Source organism: Ambystoma mexicanum, chromosome 9 (assembly GCF_040938575.1).
Source record: "Ambystoma mexicanum isolate Mex_15411 chromosome 9, UKY_AmexF1_1, whole genome shotgun sequence".
NCBI lineage: Eukaryota > Metazoa > Chordata > Amphibia > Caudata > Ambystomatidae > Ambystoma > Ambystoma mexicanum.
Genome location: NC_090931.1, coordinates 423,154,576 through 423,171,050, shown reverse-complemented (window position 1 = coordinate 423,171,050; position 16,475 = coordinate 423,154,576).

Sequence of the window (16,475 nt, the reverse complement as noted above, 5' to 3'; positions counted from 1 at the left end):
TGCCACCAGGCCCCCACCCATGTCCAACTCATGTCTCCCACCACCCCCACCCCTCCAGTCACCAGGGGCAGCCTCCACCAGGCCCCCACCCATGTCTCCCACCACCCCCACCCCCCAGCACTGTGGGGCACCTGCCAGCAGGCCCCCAACCATGTCCCCTTGCACCCCCACCCCCCAGCAGGCCCCCACTCATGTCCCCCTGCACCCCCACCCCCCAGCACTGTGGGGCACCTGCCACCAGGCCCCCACCCATGTCCAACTCATGTCTCCCACCACCCCCACCCCTCCAGTCACCAGGGGCAGCCTCCACCAGGCCCCCGCCCATGTCTCCCACCACCCCCACCCCTCCAGTCACCAGGGGCAGCCTCCACCAGGCCCCCACCCATGTCTCCCACCACCCCCACCCCTCCAGTCACCAGGGGCTGCCTCCACAAGGCCCCCACCCATGTCTCCCACCACCCCCATCCCCCAGCCACCAGGGGCAGCCTCCACAAGGCCCCCACCCATGTCTCCCACCACCCCCACCCCTCCAGTCACCAGGGGCAGCCTCCACCAGGCCCCCACCCATGTCTCCCACCACCCCCACCCCCCAGCACTGTGGGGCACCTGCCAGCAGGCCCCCAACCATGTCCCCTTGCACCCCCACCCCCCAGCAGGCCCCCACTCATGTCCCCCTGCACCCCCACCCCCAGCACTGTGGGGCACCTGCCACCAGGCCCCCACCCATGTCCAACTCATGTCTCCCACCACCCCCACCCCTCCAGTCACCAGGGGCAGCCTCCACCAGGCCCCCACCCATGTCTCCCACCACCCCCACCCCTCCAGTCACCAGGGGCAGCCTCCACCAGGCCCCCACCCATGTCTCCCACCACCCCCACCCCTCCAGTCACCAGGGGCAGCCTCCACAAGGCCCCCACCCATGTCTCCCACCACCCCCATCCCAAAGCCACCAGGGGCAGCCTCCACCAGGCCCCCACCCATGTCTCCCACCACCCCCACCCCCCAGCACTGTGGGGCACCTGCCACCAGGCGCCCACCCATGTCCAACTCATGTCTCCCACCACCCCCACCCCTCCAGTCACCAGGGGCAGCCTCCACCAGGCCCCCACCCATGTCTCCCACCAACCCCACCCCTCCAGTCACCAGGGGCAGCCTCCACAAGGCCCCCACCCATGTCTCCCACCACCCCCACCCCTCCAGTCTCCAGGGGCAGCCTCCACCAGGCCCCCACCCATGTCTCCCACCACCCCCACCCCTCCAGTCACCAGGGGCAGCCTCCACAAGGCACCCACCCATGTCTCCCGCCACCCCCACCCCTCCAGTCGCCAGGGGCAGCCTCCACCAGGCCCCCACCCATGTCTCCCACCACCCCCACCCCCCAGCACTGTGGGGCACCTGCCAGCAGGCCCCCACCCATGTCTCCCAGCACCCCCACCCCCCAGTCACCAGGGGCAGCCTCCACCAGGCCCCCACCCATGTCTCCCACCACCCCCACCCCCCAGCACTGTGGGGCACCTGCCACCAGGCCCCCACCCATGTCTCCCAGCACCCCCACCCCCCAGTCACCAGGGGCAGCCTCCACAAGGCCCCCACCCATGTCTCCAACCACCCCCACCCCCCAGTCACCAGGGGCAGCCTCCACAAGGCCCCCACCCATGTCTCACACCACCCCCACCCCCCAGCACTGTGGGGCACCTGCCAGCAGGCCCCCAACCATGTCCCCTTGCACCCCCACCCCCCAGCAGGCCCCCACTCATGTCCCCCTGCACCCCCACTCCCCAGCACTGTGGGGCACCTGCCAGCAGGCCCCCAACCATGTCCCACTCATATCCCCTTGCACCCCCACCCCCCAGCAGGCCCCCACTCATGTCCCCTTGCACCCCCACCCCCCAGCACTGTGGGGCACCTGCCAGCAGGCCCCCAACCATGTCCCACTCATGTCCCCTTGCACCCCCACCCCCCAGCAGGCCCCCACTCATGTCCCCCTGCACCCCCACCCCCCAGCACTGTGGGGCACCTGCCAGCAGGCCCCCAACCATGTCCCACTCATGTCCCCTTGCACCCCCACCCCCCAGCAGGCCCCCACTCATGTCCCCCTGCCCCCAGGTCCTGACGAAACGCAATCATGGCAGTAATGGGCAGCATACCCAGCACAAACACCCAGCCAAGGATTGCATCCACCCACATAGTAGATGCAATTACATGATACAACCCCAATGGCAAGTATGTAAATGAACACATGTCCGTCACACACACATACACAATGGGTGCAAGTGAATGTCAAAACCCATATCATGACATGCATGAAACCAATGAGAAAATACCACAAATGTAAGTAATAAATATATGTATTAAAGATGAAAATGAAGTAAAGAAATAAAACACACAACAATGGGGATGACAAAACAAATGGTCCATGTCCGAGAACTAATAGAAAAAATCAAAAAACAAAGGAATCCAAAAACTAATGTAGTCCAAAGCAAAATAATGGGGGGAAAAATAAGGAAAAACCATTGCCTCATGGTGAACACAAATATAAATCCAACAAATGTTTTTCAAACATCAAACTATGCACAAGAATATCCCAGGGTCCATGAGCCCAACACCATAAATGAAACCTACTACTACTAACTAATAAAAAAAATATATACAGAAAAGTGGCCATTGTCCGAGCGGTCCAAAAAAAACTTAAAAAATAAAGGAAACCTAACACTAACTAACTAAAGAACTATATACAATGGCAGCGGGCAAGTCCTGCGGCTCACTCTGTGATGTTGCCGGCCAGGGCATCATCGAACTCCATGTCGATGTCCCGGAGGCGGGACTCTGTCCTGGCCCCGAGGTCTCGCAGGGACAACCCCGTGTTCACCTCAAACTCCCTGCGAGCTTCCTCGAGGCACTCAGCCCGCCTCAACGCCCGACGCATGGAGAACTCCGCCCTGACCATGGTGAGCCGCTCCTCTTCCGCCCGCTGCCGCTCCGCACCTATCCGCTGGACCAACTGCTCCCACACGGAAGACACTGCCATCCCAGGGTTCTCCTGCCCTCCGGCCGATGCCTGCCCCTCTGATCTTGATGGCCCCGAGCCATGATGCCTCCCACGTCGAGCCTGCTGCTGCCTCCGACGCCGCTGCCTCTGCCAGCACAACGGCATCCAGGCTGATGGAATCCACCGATGCCGTCGTGCACGTGCCCTGCCAGATGATGCCGGCACATCCTCCATCTGCAGGGGGACAGTTGCTGGTGTGTCCACCCCTGCTGGACCTTCGACTCCCGACTGTGGCAGGGATGGGTTGCCCACCGAGCTGGCTGCGTTGGTCGGGGCAGGTCCACAGGGGGCCCTGGTGGCATCTGGGCCGGAAGACGGCATGGAGCACGACTGGCGCATGACCTCCACAGAGGAGGAGAGGGTCGCCAGAAGGCCACACACATGTAGGAAACCCCCGACCATGGCGGCTCCCAAATGGTTCACGTACGCACGGTGCTCTTCGTGATGATGTGCATGCTCCTCCCGGGAAGCATGCACCTCATCACGAATGCCAGCCATGCGCAACGCGACACCAATCAGGACCCTCTCCACACGGCCAGGGGTCCCCTCGTCTGCAGAGAGAGGAGTGTCAGATGACATGGACATCTCCCCTACCTGCGGACGGGCCTGGGATGGGGCATCCCTGCTGGTGCATGGTGGTGCAGTCACAGTGTCAGGGACAGTGACATGCACAGGCCCCTCCACGGCGACCTGTGCTGCCTCCTGCCCCTGGCCCTGGACTGCACCACTTGCACCACCGGGGATGCCCCCACCAGGCCCCATGTGTGGCTCAGTAGCGGCCTCCTCCCCCTCTGTGGAAACCACCAACCTGGATGTCTCCACGCCGTCTTCCGCCGTTGCAAGCCCCTGTGGGGGCTCACCCACCCCTTCCGCTGCAGCCGTGGCGGCATCCCCGCCGCTCTGCTCCACAGCACCTTCTCCGCCCTCTTCTTCACTTGCCACTGTGTAGAGGGAGACATAGAACACAAGCATCAGGGTACTGTACAATGGTCCCCTAGACAGGAAGCAATAGCAGATGAGTGGCACTGTCATACATCACTTCCATCATGTCCCTCCACAACACATGGGTCAGTGCAGGCAAAACACATACAGTAACAGGCATGGCGCATGCCATGGACATTGGCATACATGACCAAGGGACTCATGATTCATACAATGTTGGTTTTAAACTCACATGCATCATGGGTCTTGCCATCACATGCACACACCTCACCGTAGTTCCATCCATCTGGCCTCGTACACCACAGACGCAGTGGATACAAGGATGACTAGGCTGCATCAGTGAATCTGAACATTGTCACAGACATGTGTCATGCATCCATGGCATTTACAAGTCACAGACACGCAGGTCAGACACACACACATGGACACCATACGTGTACATGGGACCAGCACCCATCCCTCACCCCCACCCATGTCCAGGAACAGAGACTGCCATGCTTCCATGTGTCCATTCCACACAGAGCCACCCATGTTGCAATAGAACACATGCACCAACCATGTGGTTCACACATCACTGTACTCACATGCCTGACCATGATGTCCCTGCACACACACATATGTACATGGCCTATGTCACACATACAGGCAGGTATCAGACAACCAGCACACTGCAACATGCCCTGTCTCACACAGCAATGCTTGGCCACTTACCGCTCAACTCCAGATGGGTCAGCCTCCGAAGGATCTGGGCGTGGAGCGCTGGGTCTACGCGTTCCAGGACCCTCATCTGGATGTCACTCAGGCGTGCCCGGCCCCCCTCCGCGAGGCGCCGGGCCTTATTGAGGGTCCTGGACCTCAAGTCCTCCCAGCGCTTCTTGATGTGCTTGATGTCGCGGGTTGCCACCCCCTCCGCGTTGATGGCAACCACTACATCGTCCCAGATCCTCTCCCGTCCTTCCTTGTTGGCGCGTGGTCTTCCGAAGAGGGCATCATAATGCCCCAGGACATGCTCCACCAGGACACCAACTTCCTTCTCACTGAAGCTGGTGGCCCTCTGCCTCTCTGGCTGGGGGTCGCCACTGGTCTCAGATGGTGCTTGCCCCGACATGGCGACCCCCGAGGCAGGCGTGGGTGGGCAACTGGGTCCTGGGGCTGGGCTGTGGAGCGATGGTATCCCAGTCGGGAGTCTACTGTTCCAGCAGGGGTGGACACAGCAACTGGACCCCTGCAGATGGCTGATGTGCAGGCACCAAATGGCAGGGCACGGTGGCAGCAGGCAGGCAGGCAGGCAGCAGCAGATGGCACGTGGGAGGCTGCTCGGGGCACTGGGGGGCAGTGATTCGGCCTTCTGGGCAGGAGCGTGGTCTTCCGTGTGTTTTCGCGTGGCCAGCTTGATACGGAGTGATTTGGCACGTGAAAAATCTGCACGTCAGCGTGTAATTCGAGGAAAGGCCCTTAGCGCGTAAGCGCGTCTGCACGCATACGCATTTTCATTGGACAGAAGGCCCCTCCAGCGCAAGCGCCCCTGTGACGTGACGCGTACAGACGTGCATGGGCATTACAGCGCGCGTGAAAAAATGCACGTCCGCGTGTAATGCGCGTAAACGCGCGTGAAAAACTGCACGTCCGCGTGTAATGTAAGCGCGCGTGAAAAACTGCACGTCCGCGTGTAATGCGCGTAATCGCGCGTGAAATACTGCACGTCCGCGTGTAATGCGTGTAATCGCGCGTGAAAAACTGCACGTCCGCATGTGACGTGACGCGCGCGTGCGTTTCCCTCAGCACGGGTTAATGGTGAGCGGGCCCAGCAGTTCGCTGTACGTGCCTTTCGTGGAGATCGACGTGTGTTGCTGCTTCCAGTTGTTTCGCGCGCCATCTACTTCACAGCTCTCAAGGACGTATCTCTTCTTTTGGCGGGGGTATTGGCTACGCGTGTTTTTCTGCATCGCGCTAGTCAGACGGTGAGTCGCAAACGCTCCTTTTCCCACTGCGGGTGCCCCTGTGTATTGCACCCATTTTCGATGTCATCGTAGCCTGCGTGTCCCATGCGTACGCGTTATTCGTGTTACTGGGTGCCACCGCGTACTGCGGGAGGTTAAATCCACGCACGTAGGCTGCAGGGTTGCGTGCACGGTTTTACTGCAGTTTTGGGGTGCCTGAGCGTTGCGTGACCCGTCACCACATCACCGGGGTCACATACAGCCTTGCAGTTGCAGGGGGGCTGTTAACATCTTGCTTCCCACCCCCTTCACCCCAATTGCCCAGGTCAATTGTGCTGTACACCTCCCATTGGCACCACTCCATCTGTGCCAGCACTATTACATCTGTGCCATGGTTGGGAGGCCACCAAAGGTGAGGGGCGCCTCAGCTGGGTGTACTCCTCGTGGCGGGCGTGGTCGGGGACGTGGCCGTGGTGACCAGGGAGTAGGGGGACTCCAGGGTGTCCAGGGCAGCCACAGAGGGGGAAGAGGCAGGGGTGCGCCACTTGAGCACAAAGTTGTGCCATGTGTTGGTGCAGCCATGCCACCACCCCCTGTGGTTCCGGGGGATGCAGCTCCTGCATCTGGCACTGGCACCCGTATGACCCGGCAGTCCGTTCCATCGACTGCCAGGGGCCCAAGGGTAGCGGTAGCTGCAGGTGCAGTTGTGGACACCGCCACCCAGGCTCAGGGTCTGCCAGCGCAGGCTGCGTTGGCACTTGAAGAGCCCTTTGTAGATCTCCAACAGGCCAGGGGGGAAACTATAGGGGCACGCCGGGCTGCTCAGACCAAGACACGTGTCCCTGGGGCAGTCATGTCATCTGCTGCCCCGAACAGCCGGGTGTTGGCAAGTGCAGGGGCAGATGCACCCAACAGCACCCCGGTTGTGAGTCTGCCAACCAGGACCGTTGCGGTCAATTACCCTGCCACAGCTAATGTTGCTGCGCAGGGTCCATTAGTGGGCACCGAGCTGCCACTGACACAAGTCAGGCCTTTGGTCATCCCTCCACCTGCCACTCCCTCGGCTCAATCCACCGAACCCACTGGCCATACTGGTCAGGGCGGCATTAGCCAGCCAGGGTCTGCGCCACAGTCCAAGAGGAGGAAGGTTGCACCTGCAGCACAGGCTGGGACCCCACACACAGCCACGACCTCCTGCACGTCGAGGAAGAAGCCTTTCTGTAAGCAGGAACTGGACTTCCTCGTGGACTACGTGCGGGGACACAGCCGTGACATGCTAGTGGGTGCCAATAGTCAGACTACGGCTGCCCAACGTGACACCCACTGGAAGCATGTTGCGGAACATGTCAGTTTATTCGGCCATGAGGTGCGCACGGTGCAGGAGTGCAAAAAGCGATGGAATGACATCAAGCGCAGCACTAAGGCTAAGCGTGCCTCAAATTACAACTTGACTCTGGTGACTGGCGGTGGGCCTGCACCAGAGGAGGAAGAACTCACTCCGCATGAGGCTCTCGTTGCGGAGTTCATACCACCAGAATTGGTCGAAGGTGTGGGAGAGATGCTGGACTTTGATGCCCAGTCCAGTGAGTGTTGATGCGTAGTTGTTGAGGACGTGTGTGTTTCACTTGTGGGATGTGTTGTGCATGATTGCTGCTACATGTGACGTGTACATGGTTCTGATGTGTAAGTAATGCAATGCTACCGTCATGCATGTCTCCTCTGCCTGCATGCGGGACTCCATGTGGGCATGCTCCCTTGCCCCTCCTCCGCCACTCTGCACCCCAGTTCCACCTTTGCACTGGTCTGCTACATTCTTGCCAATGTGTAGTTTCTTGTTCATGTGTCCTGTGTAGATGCTAACTTCCAGCTTAGAAACTGCCAGACATATGCCGTGTGGTACAGCCTTAGTACTCGATGCAGGGTATCCCACTTGTACTGTGCATGGGTCAGATGTCCCGCAGGGACATGAGTGCCCATTCATGCTCCATGTGCATTGCACGCATGCCCCTATGTGTCCTTGACTGGATGATCACTGTAAAATGAGTCCTTGGTTACATACATTGCCTGCCATATTATCGGCCTCCCCATGTCAACTGTGGCTCAGTCCTGCGTTGCACACATGTTTATGCTCTGACAATCTGTGTGGCTAACAGGCCTCAGCCTGTTCAATGGCCAATGACTCTGTCCAACTCTTGTCGTGTCTTCATCACACGTGGCCGGCCTCCGGATCTTCCATCATGTGTCCTGCCCACTGTCCCAGCATCATTTGCAGTGTTGTAATTTGAATCACATTAAGCTGTTGATGCCAGTCAACACTGCTTGTCAATACACAGGTGTATGGGCAGCCTTTTGATACCATGCTAGGCATCCCTGCTTTGGTACTGGGGTGGAGGGGTGCTTGGCTTCTAGACATGGTACACATTGAATACACAATGCACGTGATGTCTGAATTTGACATTGCACTGCCTTCACATTTCCTGGCACACACCATGGAGTGCTTGTACATGTAGGTAGTGAGTGGCGTACACATTTTCAGCACTGCATAGACCCACTTCCATGCAAACTGCCACCTTTCAACAGGTCTGATCACAGAAGCTATTCAAAGTAGACCCAGCATGCATGCCAGGTCATATGTTGTGTGTCACATGTCTGCCGGATGCCTTTGCTGTCGGTGTGTGTGTGTGTGTGTTGTGTGCTTCTGACATGTGTAGTGACCTTTTCCTCTCTATTTTTCAGGTGATGACGCAATGGATGCAGAGGATGGTGTTGTCATGCCAGACACAGGGTTGGTAAGACCACATCAACCCGGCACTAGTGGGGGTCGTGGGGTGGTAGGCCACGAAAACCCCCAAGTGCTGCAGTCCATCCTGTCTCTGGCTGCCTATGAGTCCAGCCTTGATGACGACTCTGACGTCCATGTTGAGTTGGATGAGCATCAAGTCCATGTGTCAGGGGTGAGTGATTCTGATGTGGACACTCCTCTGTCTGCGACACCTGCACTGAGGGATCAGACAGTCTTGGTTCCTCCGCCCGTGGTGGATCGGGACACAGGGTCACCCTCCACACCAGTCACTGATGTGCCTGGGACATCACGTCGACGGGGGCATGTAGTCGTGCAGCCGCAGGCGGTGCCAACACAGCGAGGACCCCCGGTCCTTGGGTCCCGCAGGGGTCAAGCCCGGCAACGCAGTCGCCGCGCGCAACCGCTGTATACTGAGTGGGAGCAAGACATGACTGCCAATTCCGAACGGCAGGGGGCAGCAATGGAGAACATCGCTGACAGCATGGAGCGTGTGGCCCGATCTGTGCTCCCCCCTGCTAGGCAGGTGCTTCTCCAGCAGCAGGCGGCACGGTCCACGGCCCGCTCGCTCAGGCTGGACATGGCGGCCTCAGACAGGGCACGCCAGGCTGAAATGTCGTCTCTGCGTCAAGCAATTGCTGCTCACGCAGAGGCGCACATGGATGCCCTGAGGGAGGAGTATGCCTCCCTCAGATCCACTCTGGGTGTCCTTATGATGTCCCAGAGGCAGAAGGCAGAGGAGAGGTTTGCACAGCTTGAGCGCACCATCTCGGCTGAGCTACAGGCTTGCCGGGAGGTGCAGCGGTTGTCCAGCCAGGCCTTGCAGGAGGAACTCCGTGTTACACGTGCTACCTTGCAAGAGGAAGCACGTGTATCACGTGAGGCTCTGCATGCAGACCTATGTAACATCGCCACACAGAACCAGGCTCACCTGTCCGGCAGACTTGCTGCCGACGAGGGGCAAGCTGCGGCTAGGCGTGGCCAGGCTACTGTGCCACGTCCTCCTTTACAGGATGAGCCAGACTCGGACGACCACCTATCTCCCACATAGGTCGTGCTGTGCAGGCGTTGAGCCCATGGAGGTATTTTTTTTTGGCTCAGCATCATCGCATGTGGATGTTGAGCAGCACCCTGTACCTCCCCCCTCCTGGGTGCCTCCCCTCCCCCCCGGGTCGTATGTGGCCATTTTTGATTTTTCTTTTAGTTTAGTTAGTTAAGTTTCTGTTTGATAGTTAGTTTAAATAGGTAATGTAGGTTTTCCATAGTTAGTGTAATTAGTTAATAGTTGAGTTAGTTTAAAATTTGTAGTCTATTGTGCTTTCATGTGACAGTGCGGTGCCTTGTGGTTTTTGAAGGCATCCACTGTCTGTTCCAGCTGGGCCCTTCATGGTTGTCTTGTGTATGTGTTTGCTGCTTGGGTTCCTTGACTCACATATGCCACTCCTGCCTCCCTTATCCATGGGCTCGCAAGGATGGTTCGGTGTTACAGAATTTTACACAAGGGCTTTGGACTGTCATATCTGTGGCATGTCTGGTGCTTTGTGACTTGTGTTGACACCCCTAGTGGGGATGATTTAGGTGTAATTGTCCACTGTTCAGCTTTTGCTAGATGGGGTGTGTCATGATTAATGTGGACATTGATTGCCATGCATTGTGTATTATGTCTCATATCTTTCCTGTACACGTGCTTGTTGCAATTCATGCTGTAGATAGTGTTCCACACTTTGGAAGTCAAAGACGGACTGATGGTGTGATTTGTGATGTGACTCTCTGACATGGTCAAGTAATGAGATGCCTGATGAGACACACACAGATCACTTTGATGCATTAATCATTTGTTTCATGCACTTTCTGCAGGGGGATGAGGCACCAGAGCACCTTTGCCAGCAGACATGGCCCATTGGACGACGGAATTCCTGACCCGTTTGTTGGTGCCCACATGCACATGTGTGCACGAGCAGAGCCACAGTGATTTCAGACCCACATCCTAGAACTGCTGACATGTTCCAAGGAACTCCAGGCAAGGTGAGCATCACAGGGGGGCCACGACACAGCAAAGCTTGCACCATGCGAGTGGCACATGCAGGCTTAGTCACAGCACTGAGGGTGAGCTTAGACGAATATTGGTGTTGAAGCACACAATGCAGCTCAGATGTGTTTGTGGACTGATGGCTGTTGATAGTAGGGTTGTCTGGGACACATGCAGGGGCAGTGGCACATTCCCTGCGGTACACCAAGGTTCATTGAGGCACTTGTATCAACCATGTAGCCTTCCGAGACATGGAAAGGGGCAGCTCACAGGGACATACAGCAAGGGACATACTTGGGTGCAGTGCATGTCTATTCCACGTACTTCATGTTAAATGCACTGCCAACTTTGTTTTGGTCATGGTGGTACGCAACTTGCTCTGTAGTCATGGCTTGCCATATGGGTCTGTCTGCTTACCCAGGGAACATTGCATGTTGTGTGAATTGTGACACATTGGTGTTCCATTTGCCACGCACCCACCAGCGCCTGTCTTACTGCATTGACTGTGTATGACCCGTCACAGGGGTGATGTTATATATGGGTACGAAGCATCGAGCACTGATTGTCTGTTTGTAGAGTAGTTTGTTGCTATGGGGCATGTTTGGTGTTGTGTTTTTGTGTAATTGGCACATACAGGTTGTTGACTTTGTCTCTCTTTGCAGCATTGCAGTGCTCCTGTAACCGGCCCTGAGAGTGCGCAGGCAGGAGGGCAGCACTCAAAACCAGAGCTAAGTGTCTTGTTGTTTTCCTTACAAACTGCCCTGCATAGGCTTGCTGGGGAGTGTACTGATGCATGGATGTATGTGTGGTCCTATTTGGTATGTTTTTTTCCCTAATCACCCGTGATCCTATGCAATTTTGAAACCTGTACCCTCTACCCGGTGTTCCTGCTTCCCGTGCCTATCCAAGCAACGTTCCCTGACCCTCTTTCACCTCTGGGGTTGCGGATGCCTGTGTAAGCCCCGAACTTGCAGGCGCCAAAACCCTCGAGGGGGTGGTTGGTTCGTACCACTCCTGAGCCTGGACTACAGAAGGCCATGACAATGATGTCCAAGTTTGTTTGGATTGTGTATGTGTTCATGCAGGTTGTACATTTTCGTGCATTCCCTAGTTTCATGTGTCATTCCTCCTCCCCTCACCTGCCACTCATTCCAGTCATCCAGTGTGTCTACACCTGTCCCGACTGCATATCCCTGAACCTCATTCCCCACCATGATCTTAGGGGCCTGTGTGAGTTTGACCTTGCAGGCACCCGGGACATGGTGTGGGTGGTTGTTTCATGAGACTCCCGCGCCTGTACAGGGGACCTGTGACAGTACACATCCATTCATGGTGCATCATCCTATGTCATGTACCACACATGTCTCACATCCTGTCGTGACATTGTCCTGCTGTGCTACCTTGGTTGTTGCATCATTGTGGTAGTACTTGGCGTTTGTGAGGTACTGCTACGTCAAGTCATCTACTGGACGGTGTTTGGGTTCGTTTTCATGCCTTGGATTTTGTGATTTTGAAAATGAGTGTGGATTCTGAGGGTTCAGGCATCTTTTTACACACAAGGTGGGAGATGGACACGAAGGGTAAAGGTGATCCTGTGGCCAGGTGGAAATGAGGGTTGGAGGCTCCATGACCCAGGTGCAGTTGTTCAGTGGGTCATGGTCATTTGCGAGTGAGGGGGGGGTTGTTGTTGATAGTTGCATTGCCCTGCAGTGTGATGGGAACTCTGACATTGTAATGTTGTTGTCCTATGTACATGTTGTGTTCTGCTGATCAATGCCTGTTCATGTGTTGTGTTTTCCTTTCAGGTGCGAGGGGATAGTTGTGGTTTGACATGCTGGGGTGTACACATGGTGGATGTTCACATGTGATGTGTAGGGAACACTGATGGTCACTTGAGTGCACATGCATATGTGGAGTGCATGTCCCTGCAGAACCACACACTTGCACTCGGATGCACTCCATGTACTCCCACCCTTGCATATCCACGTGTACACTGTTTGCCTTCTGGTGCCCACTGTGTCCCGGCAGCACATGTTCTGTGACCGATTATGGTTCCAGTACATGCCTAATTTGATGTTTGATGTAGTCTGTCACTTAGATGTGATGCTCAGGGTGTGCATCACACGCAATGGCTGTTCACTGTGCTGTGCGCTGAGCAGTGTGATGCAGGAGTAGGACACTGCACACATGAGCTGCAGTGTTGATTTTGCAATGCATAATGTGCATATAGACAGGCATTCATTGTGATGTTACGTCTACGACTGTTGCAATGCATTTGGAAACGACTTATTTTGGGTGGGACATTTTGTTGGTCTGTCATTTCATCTGATTCCGGGTCAGGCATCATTGTCCGATGCCACTGTACATTTAGGACATGGCAATGTGTACCTTATCGTTACTGCGTCGGTGTATGGGTATTGCTTGCCATGTCATGTTGATGTTTGGGAGGGTTTGACTGACATGACAGTGATGGCCATGGCCTGTTTTGCAGGTGTGTGTGATGCACACCTTGCATGTCCAGGTCATCCGCTTCTCAGAGCAACTAGCTGGGGGTAGGTTTCTCTCCGCAGCAGGGCCCTCCCCCTGGAACAGACTTCCTGCCTGACTTGAACTTGAGGGGAACCATCTCCAGTTCTGGAAGCACCTCATGACCTTCCTCTTTGCTTCTGCTTACTCTCTGCCTCTCCCTTGCAGAATTATTCACTGGAACTGCACAGGAGCTGCTACTGGGACACTCTCACCAACCTCGGTCCCTGGCCCAGCCACTGTCCACTTGCACTGCCACCCTGGCAACCCCTGCACTGCAGTACTGTCTCTCTATCCCTACAGCCCTCCCTTCCCAGCACTTGTCTGCACTTACCTTTGCAGTTGCCATCAGGCGACCTATGTATTATTTTTTTGGCCTACTTCCCCTGTTCTGGACTCCCCCCCACCCTTCCCCTTGCACTTTTCCCTTCCCCCTACCCCTGCACTTGCACAATCTCAATGACACCTGGCCTAGTAGTACCGTTCTCTGTGTTCCCTTGTTCCCCCCCCCTGCCTCATTGCGCCTTGGAATACTTGTGTATGGCCCATGTCATGTCACATGTCATATGTGTGCATTTTGGTTGCACAGGATAGCTTGTGTTTAAGTAGCTAGGGGTGCAGACGATGTGGCACTTCCATGGCAACTATCTCAGGGTGGTAGGATTGTGACAGTTGACTGTCACTTTGTCATCATCGATTGTCACCTGGTATGTGCCAGGCCTGTGTGCACTCCGCAGGGGTGGGAGTTTAGGTGAAAAATGTGGCCACAAGCTGGGTCCGGGCTTCCTCGCCACGTGCCCTGTCCCCTCCCATGGGCAGTGCCTGTGCGTGTGGTTGGGGATGTGGGGGCACCACCATGTCCACCGGGACGCCCTGCCGTGTTGCAACATTGTGCAGGACACATGCTGCCACAATGATCCTGCACACTACTGGTGGTGCATAGAGTAGTTGCCCACCAGAGCGGTCAAGGGAGCGGAAACGTGACTTGAGCACTCCGAATGTGCGCTCCACTATGCCCCTGGTTGCAATATGGGCGGCGTTGTATCTTACCTGGGGTGGTGTGGTGGGGTTCCGGATTGGCGTCATCATGTGGTTGCTCAGAGGGTAGGCACTGTCCCCTGGGGAGGTGATAATAATTGAGATTATTAGGGTTGGGATATTTGTCTGTGTGTGACTTGCATGCATGTGCAAGGGCATTTGTACTCACCTAGGAGCCATGTGTCGCCATGCTGCCCAGCTTCCAGGGCCCGGCTCAGGGCGGACATTCTGTATATGAAACTGTCATGGGTGGAGCCAGGGTAGTTTGCATAGACAGAGGTGATGATTCCCTTTGCATCGCATACCACCTGTACATTGATGGAATGCCAGTGCTTGCGGTTTCGGTAGATGTGCTCAGTGGCCCTAGGTGGACGTAGGGCCACATGGGTGCAATCTATGGCACCGAGCACTTTGGGGAAGTGTGCCACCCTGAAAAAATCCAGGACAACGGCCTGCCTTTCTGCGGGTGTTCTGGGCATGTATAAGTGCCTGCGGACTGAGGGGCGCGCTGTCATGATTGCCAGTACCTGGTGTAGGCAGCGTGACTGCGTGGCCTGTGAGACCCCCCCCACTATGGCAGTGGTCCGCTGAAACGACCCAGTGGCCAAAAAATGCAAGACATTGAGCAGCTTCTCCAAGGGGCTCAATGCTTGGGAGCAAAGGGTGGGGGATGTGAGGTCATCTTCCCACTCCCTGACCAGGTCTAGGATGATATGGGGTGGAAACCTATACCTGCCGTAGACCTGGTCGTCAGGCATCCCAAAAAGGCTTGTCCGTGGTGCAAGAATGCGTGCCCTGGCTATTCTCCTCCTCCTGCGGTGTCCCACGATCAGTGCAGCAACAAATGGGGCATTCATCGTCGCTGTATATACGCGTTTGTTGTTTGCGCGCACTTTTATGCTGTCCGCGGAACGCCTCCGTGTGGGCGGACTCGTTGACGCCTGTGCACGTCTTTTGCCGTGCACGGGTTTCCCGTATTCGGGTGTCATCGCGTGTGATCGGAGGGAGCGAGCGTACACGCGATTGGCCTGGGTACGTGTGTTTCCGGGTGCGCGGGTAGTTCCACACGCGATTAGCCTGGGTACGTGTGTTTCCGGGTGCGCGGGTAGTTCCACACGCGATTAGCCTGGGTACGTGTGTTCCGGGGTGCTGTGAACTTTCCACGCGATTGGTTGAAATCCACGTGTGTTCTGTCATCACGTGCAATGAGGGATGCACCCTCGCACGTCACGTCACAGACGCGCTCACGCGCTGAGGGCCTTTGGTCCAATGAAAATGCGTATGCGTGCAGACGCGCTAAGGGCCTTTCCTCGAATTACACGCTGACGTGCAGATTTTTCACGTGCCAAATCACTCCGTATCAAGCTGGCCACGCGAAAACACACGGAAGACCACGCTCCTGCCCAGAAGGCCGAATCACTGCCCCCCAGTGCCCCGAGCAGCCTCCCATGTGCCATCTGCTGCTGCCTGCCAGCCTGCCTGCCTGCTGCCACCGTGCCCTGCCATTTGGTGCCTGCACATCAGCCATCTGCAGGGGTCCAGTTGCTGTGTCCACCCCTGCTGGAACAGTAGACTCCCGACTGGGATACCATCGCTCCACAGCCCAGCCCCAGGACCCAGTTGCCCACCCACGCCTGCCTCGGGGGTCGCCATGTCGGGGCAAGCACCATCTGAGACCAGTGGCGACCCCCAGCCAGAGAGGCAGAGGGCCACCAGCTTCAGTGAGAAGGAAGTTGGTGTCCTGGTGGAGCATGTCCTGGGGCATTATGATGCCCTCTTCGGAAGACCATGCGCCAACAAGGAAGGACGGGAGAGGATCTGGGACGATGTAGTGGTTGCCATCAACGCGGAGGGGGTGGCATCCCGCGACATCAAGCACATCAAGAAGCGCTGGGAGGACTTGAGGTCCAGGACCCTCAATAAGGCCCGGCGCCTCGCGGAGGGGGGCCGGGCACGCCTGAGTGACATCCAGATGAGGGTCCTGGAACGCGTAGACCCAGCGCTCCACGCCCAGATCCTTCGGAGGCTGACCCATCTGGAGTTGAGCGGTAAGTGGCCAAGCATTGCTGTGTGAGACAGGGCATGTTGCAGTGTGCTGGTTGTCTGATACCTGCCTGTATGTGTGACATAGGCCATGTACATATCTGTGTG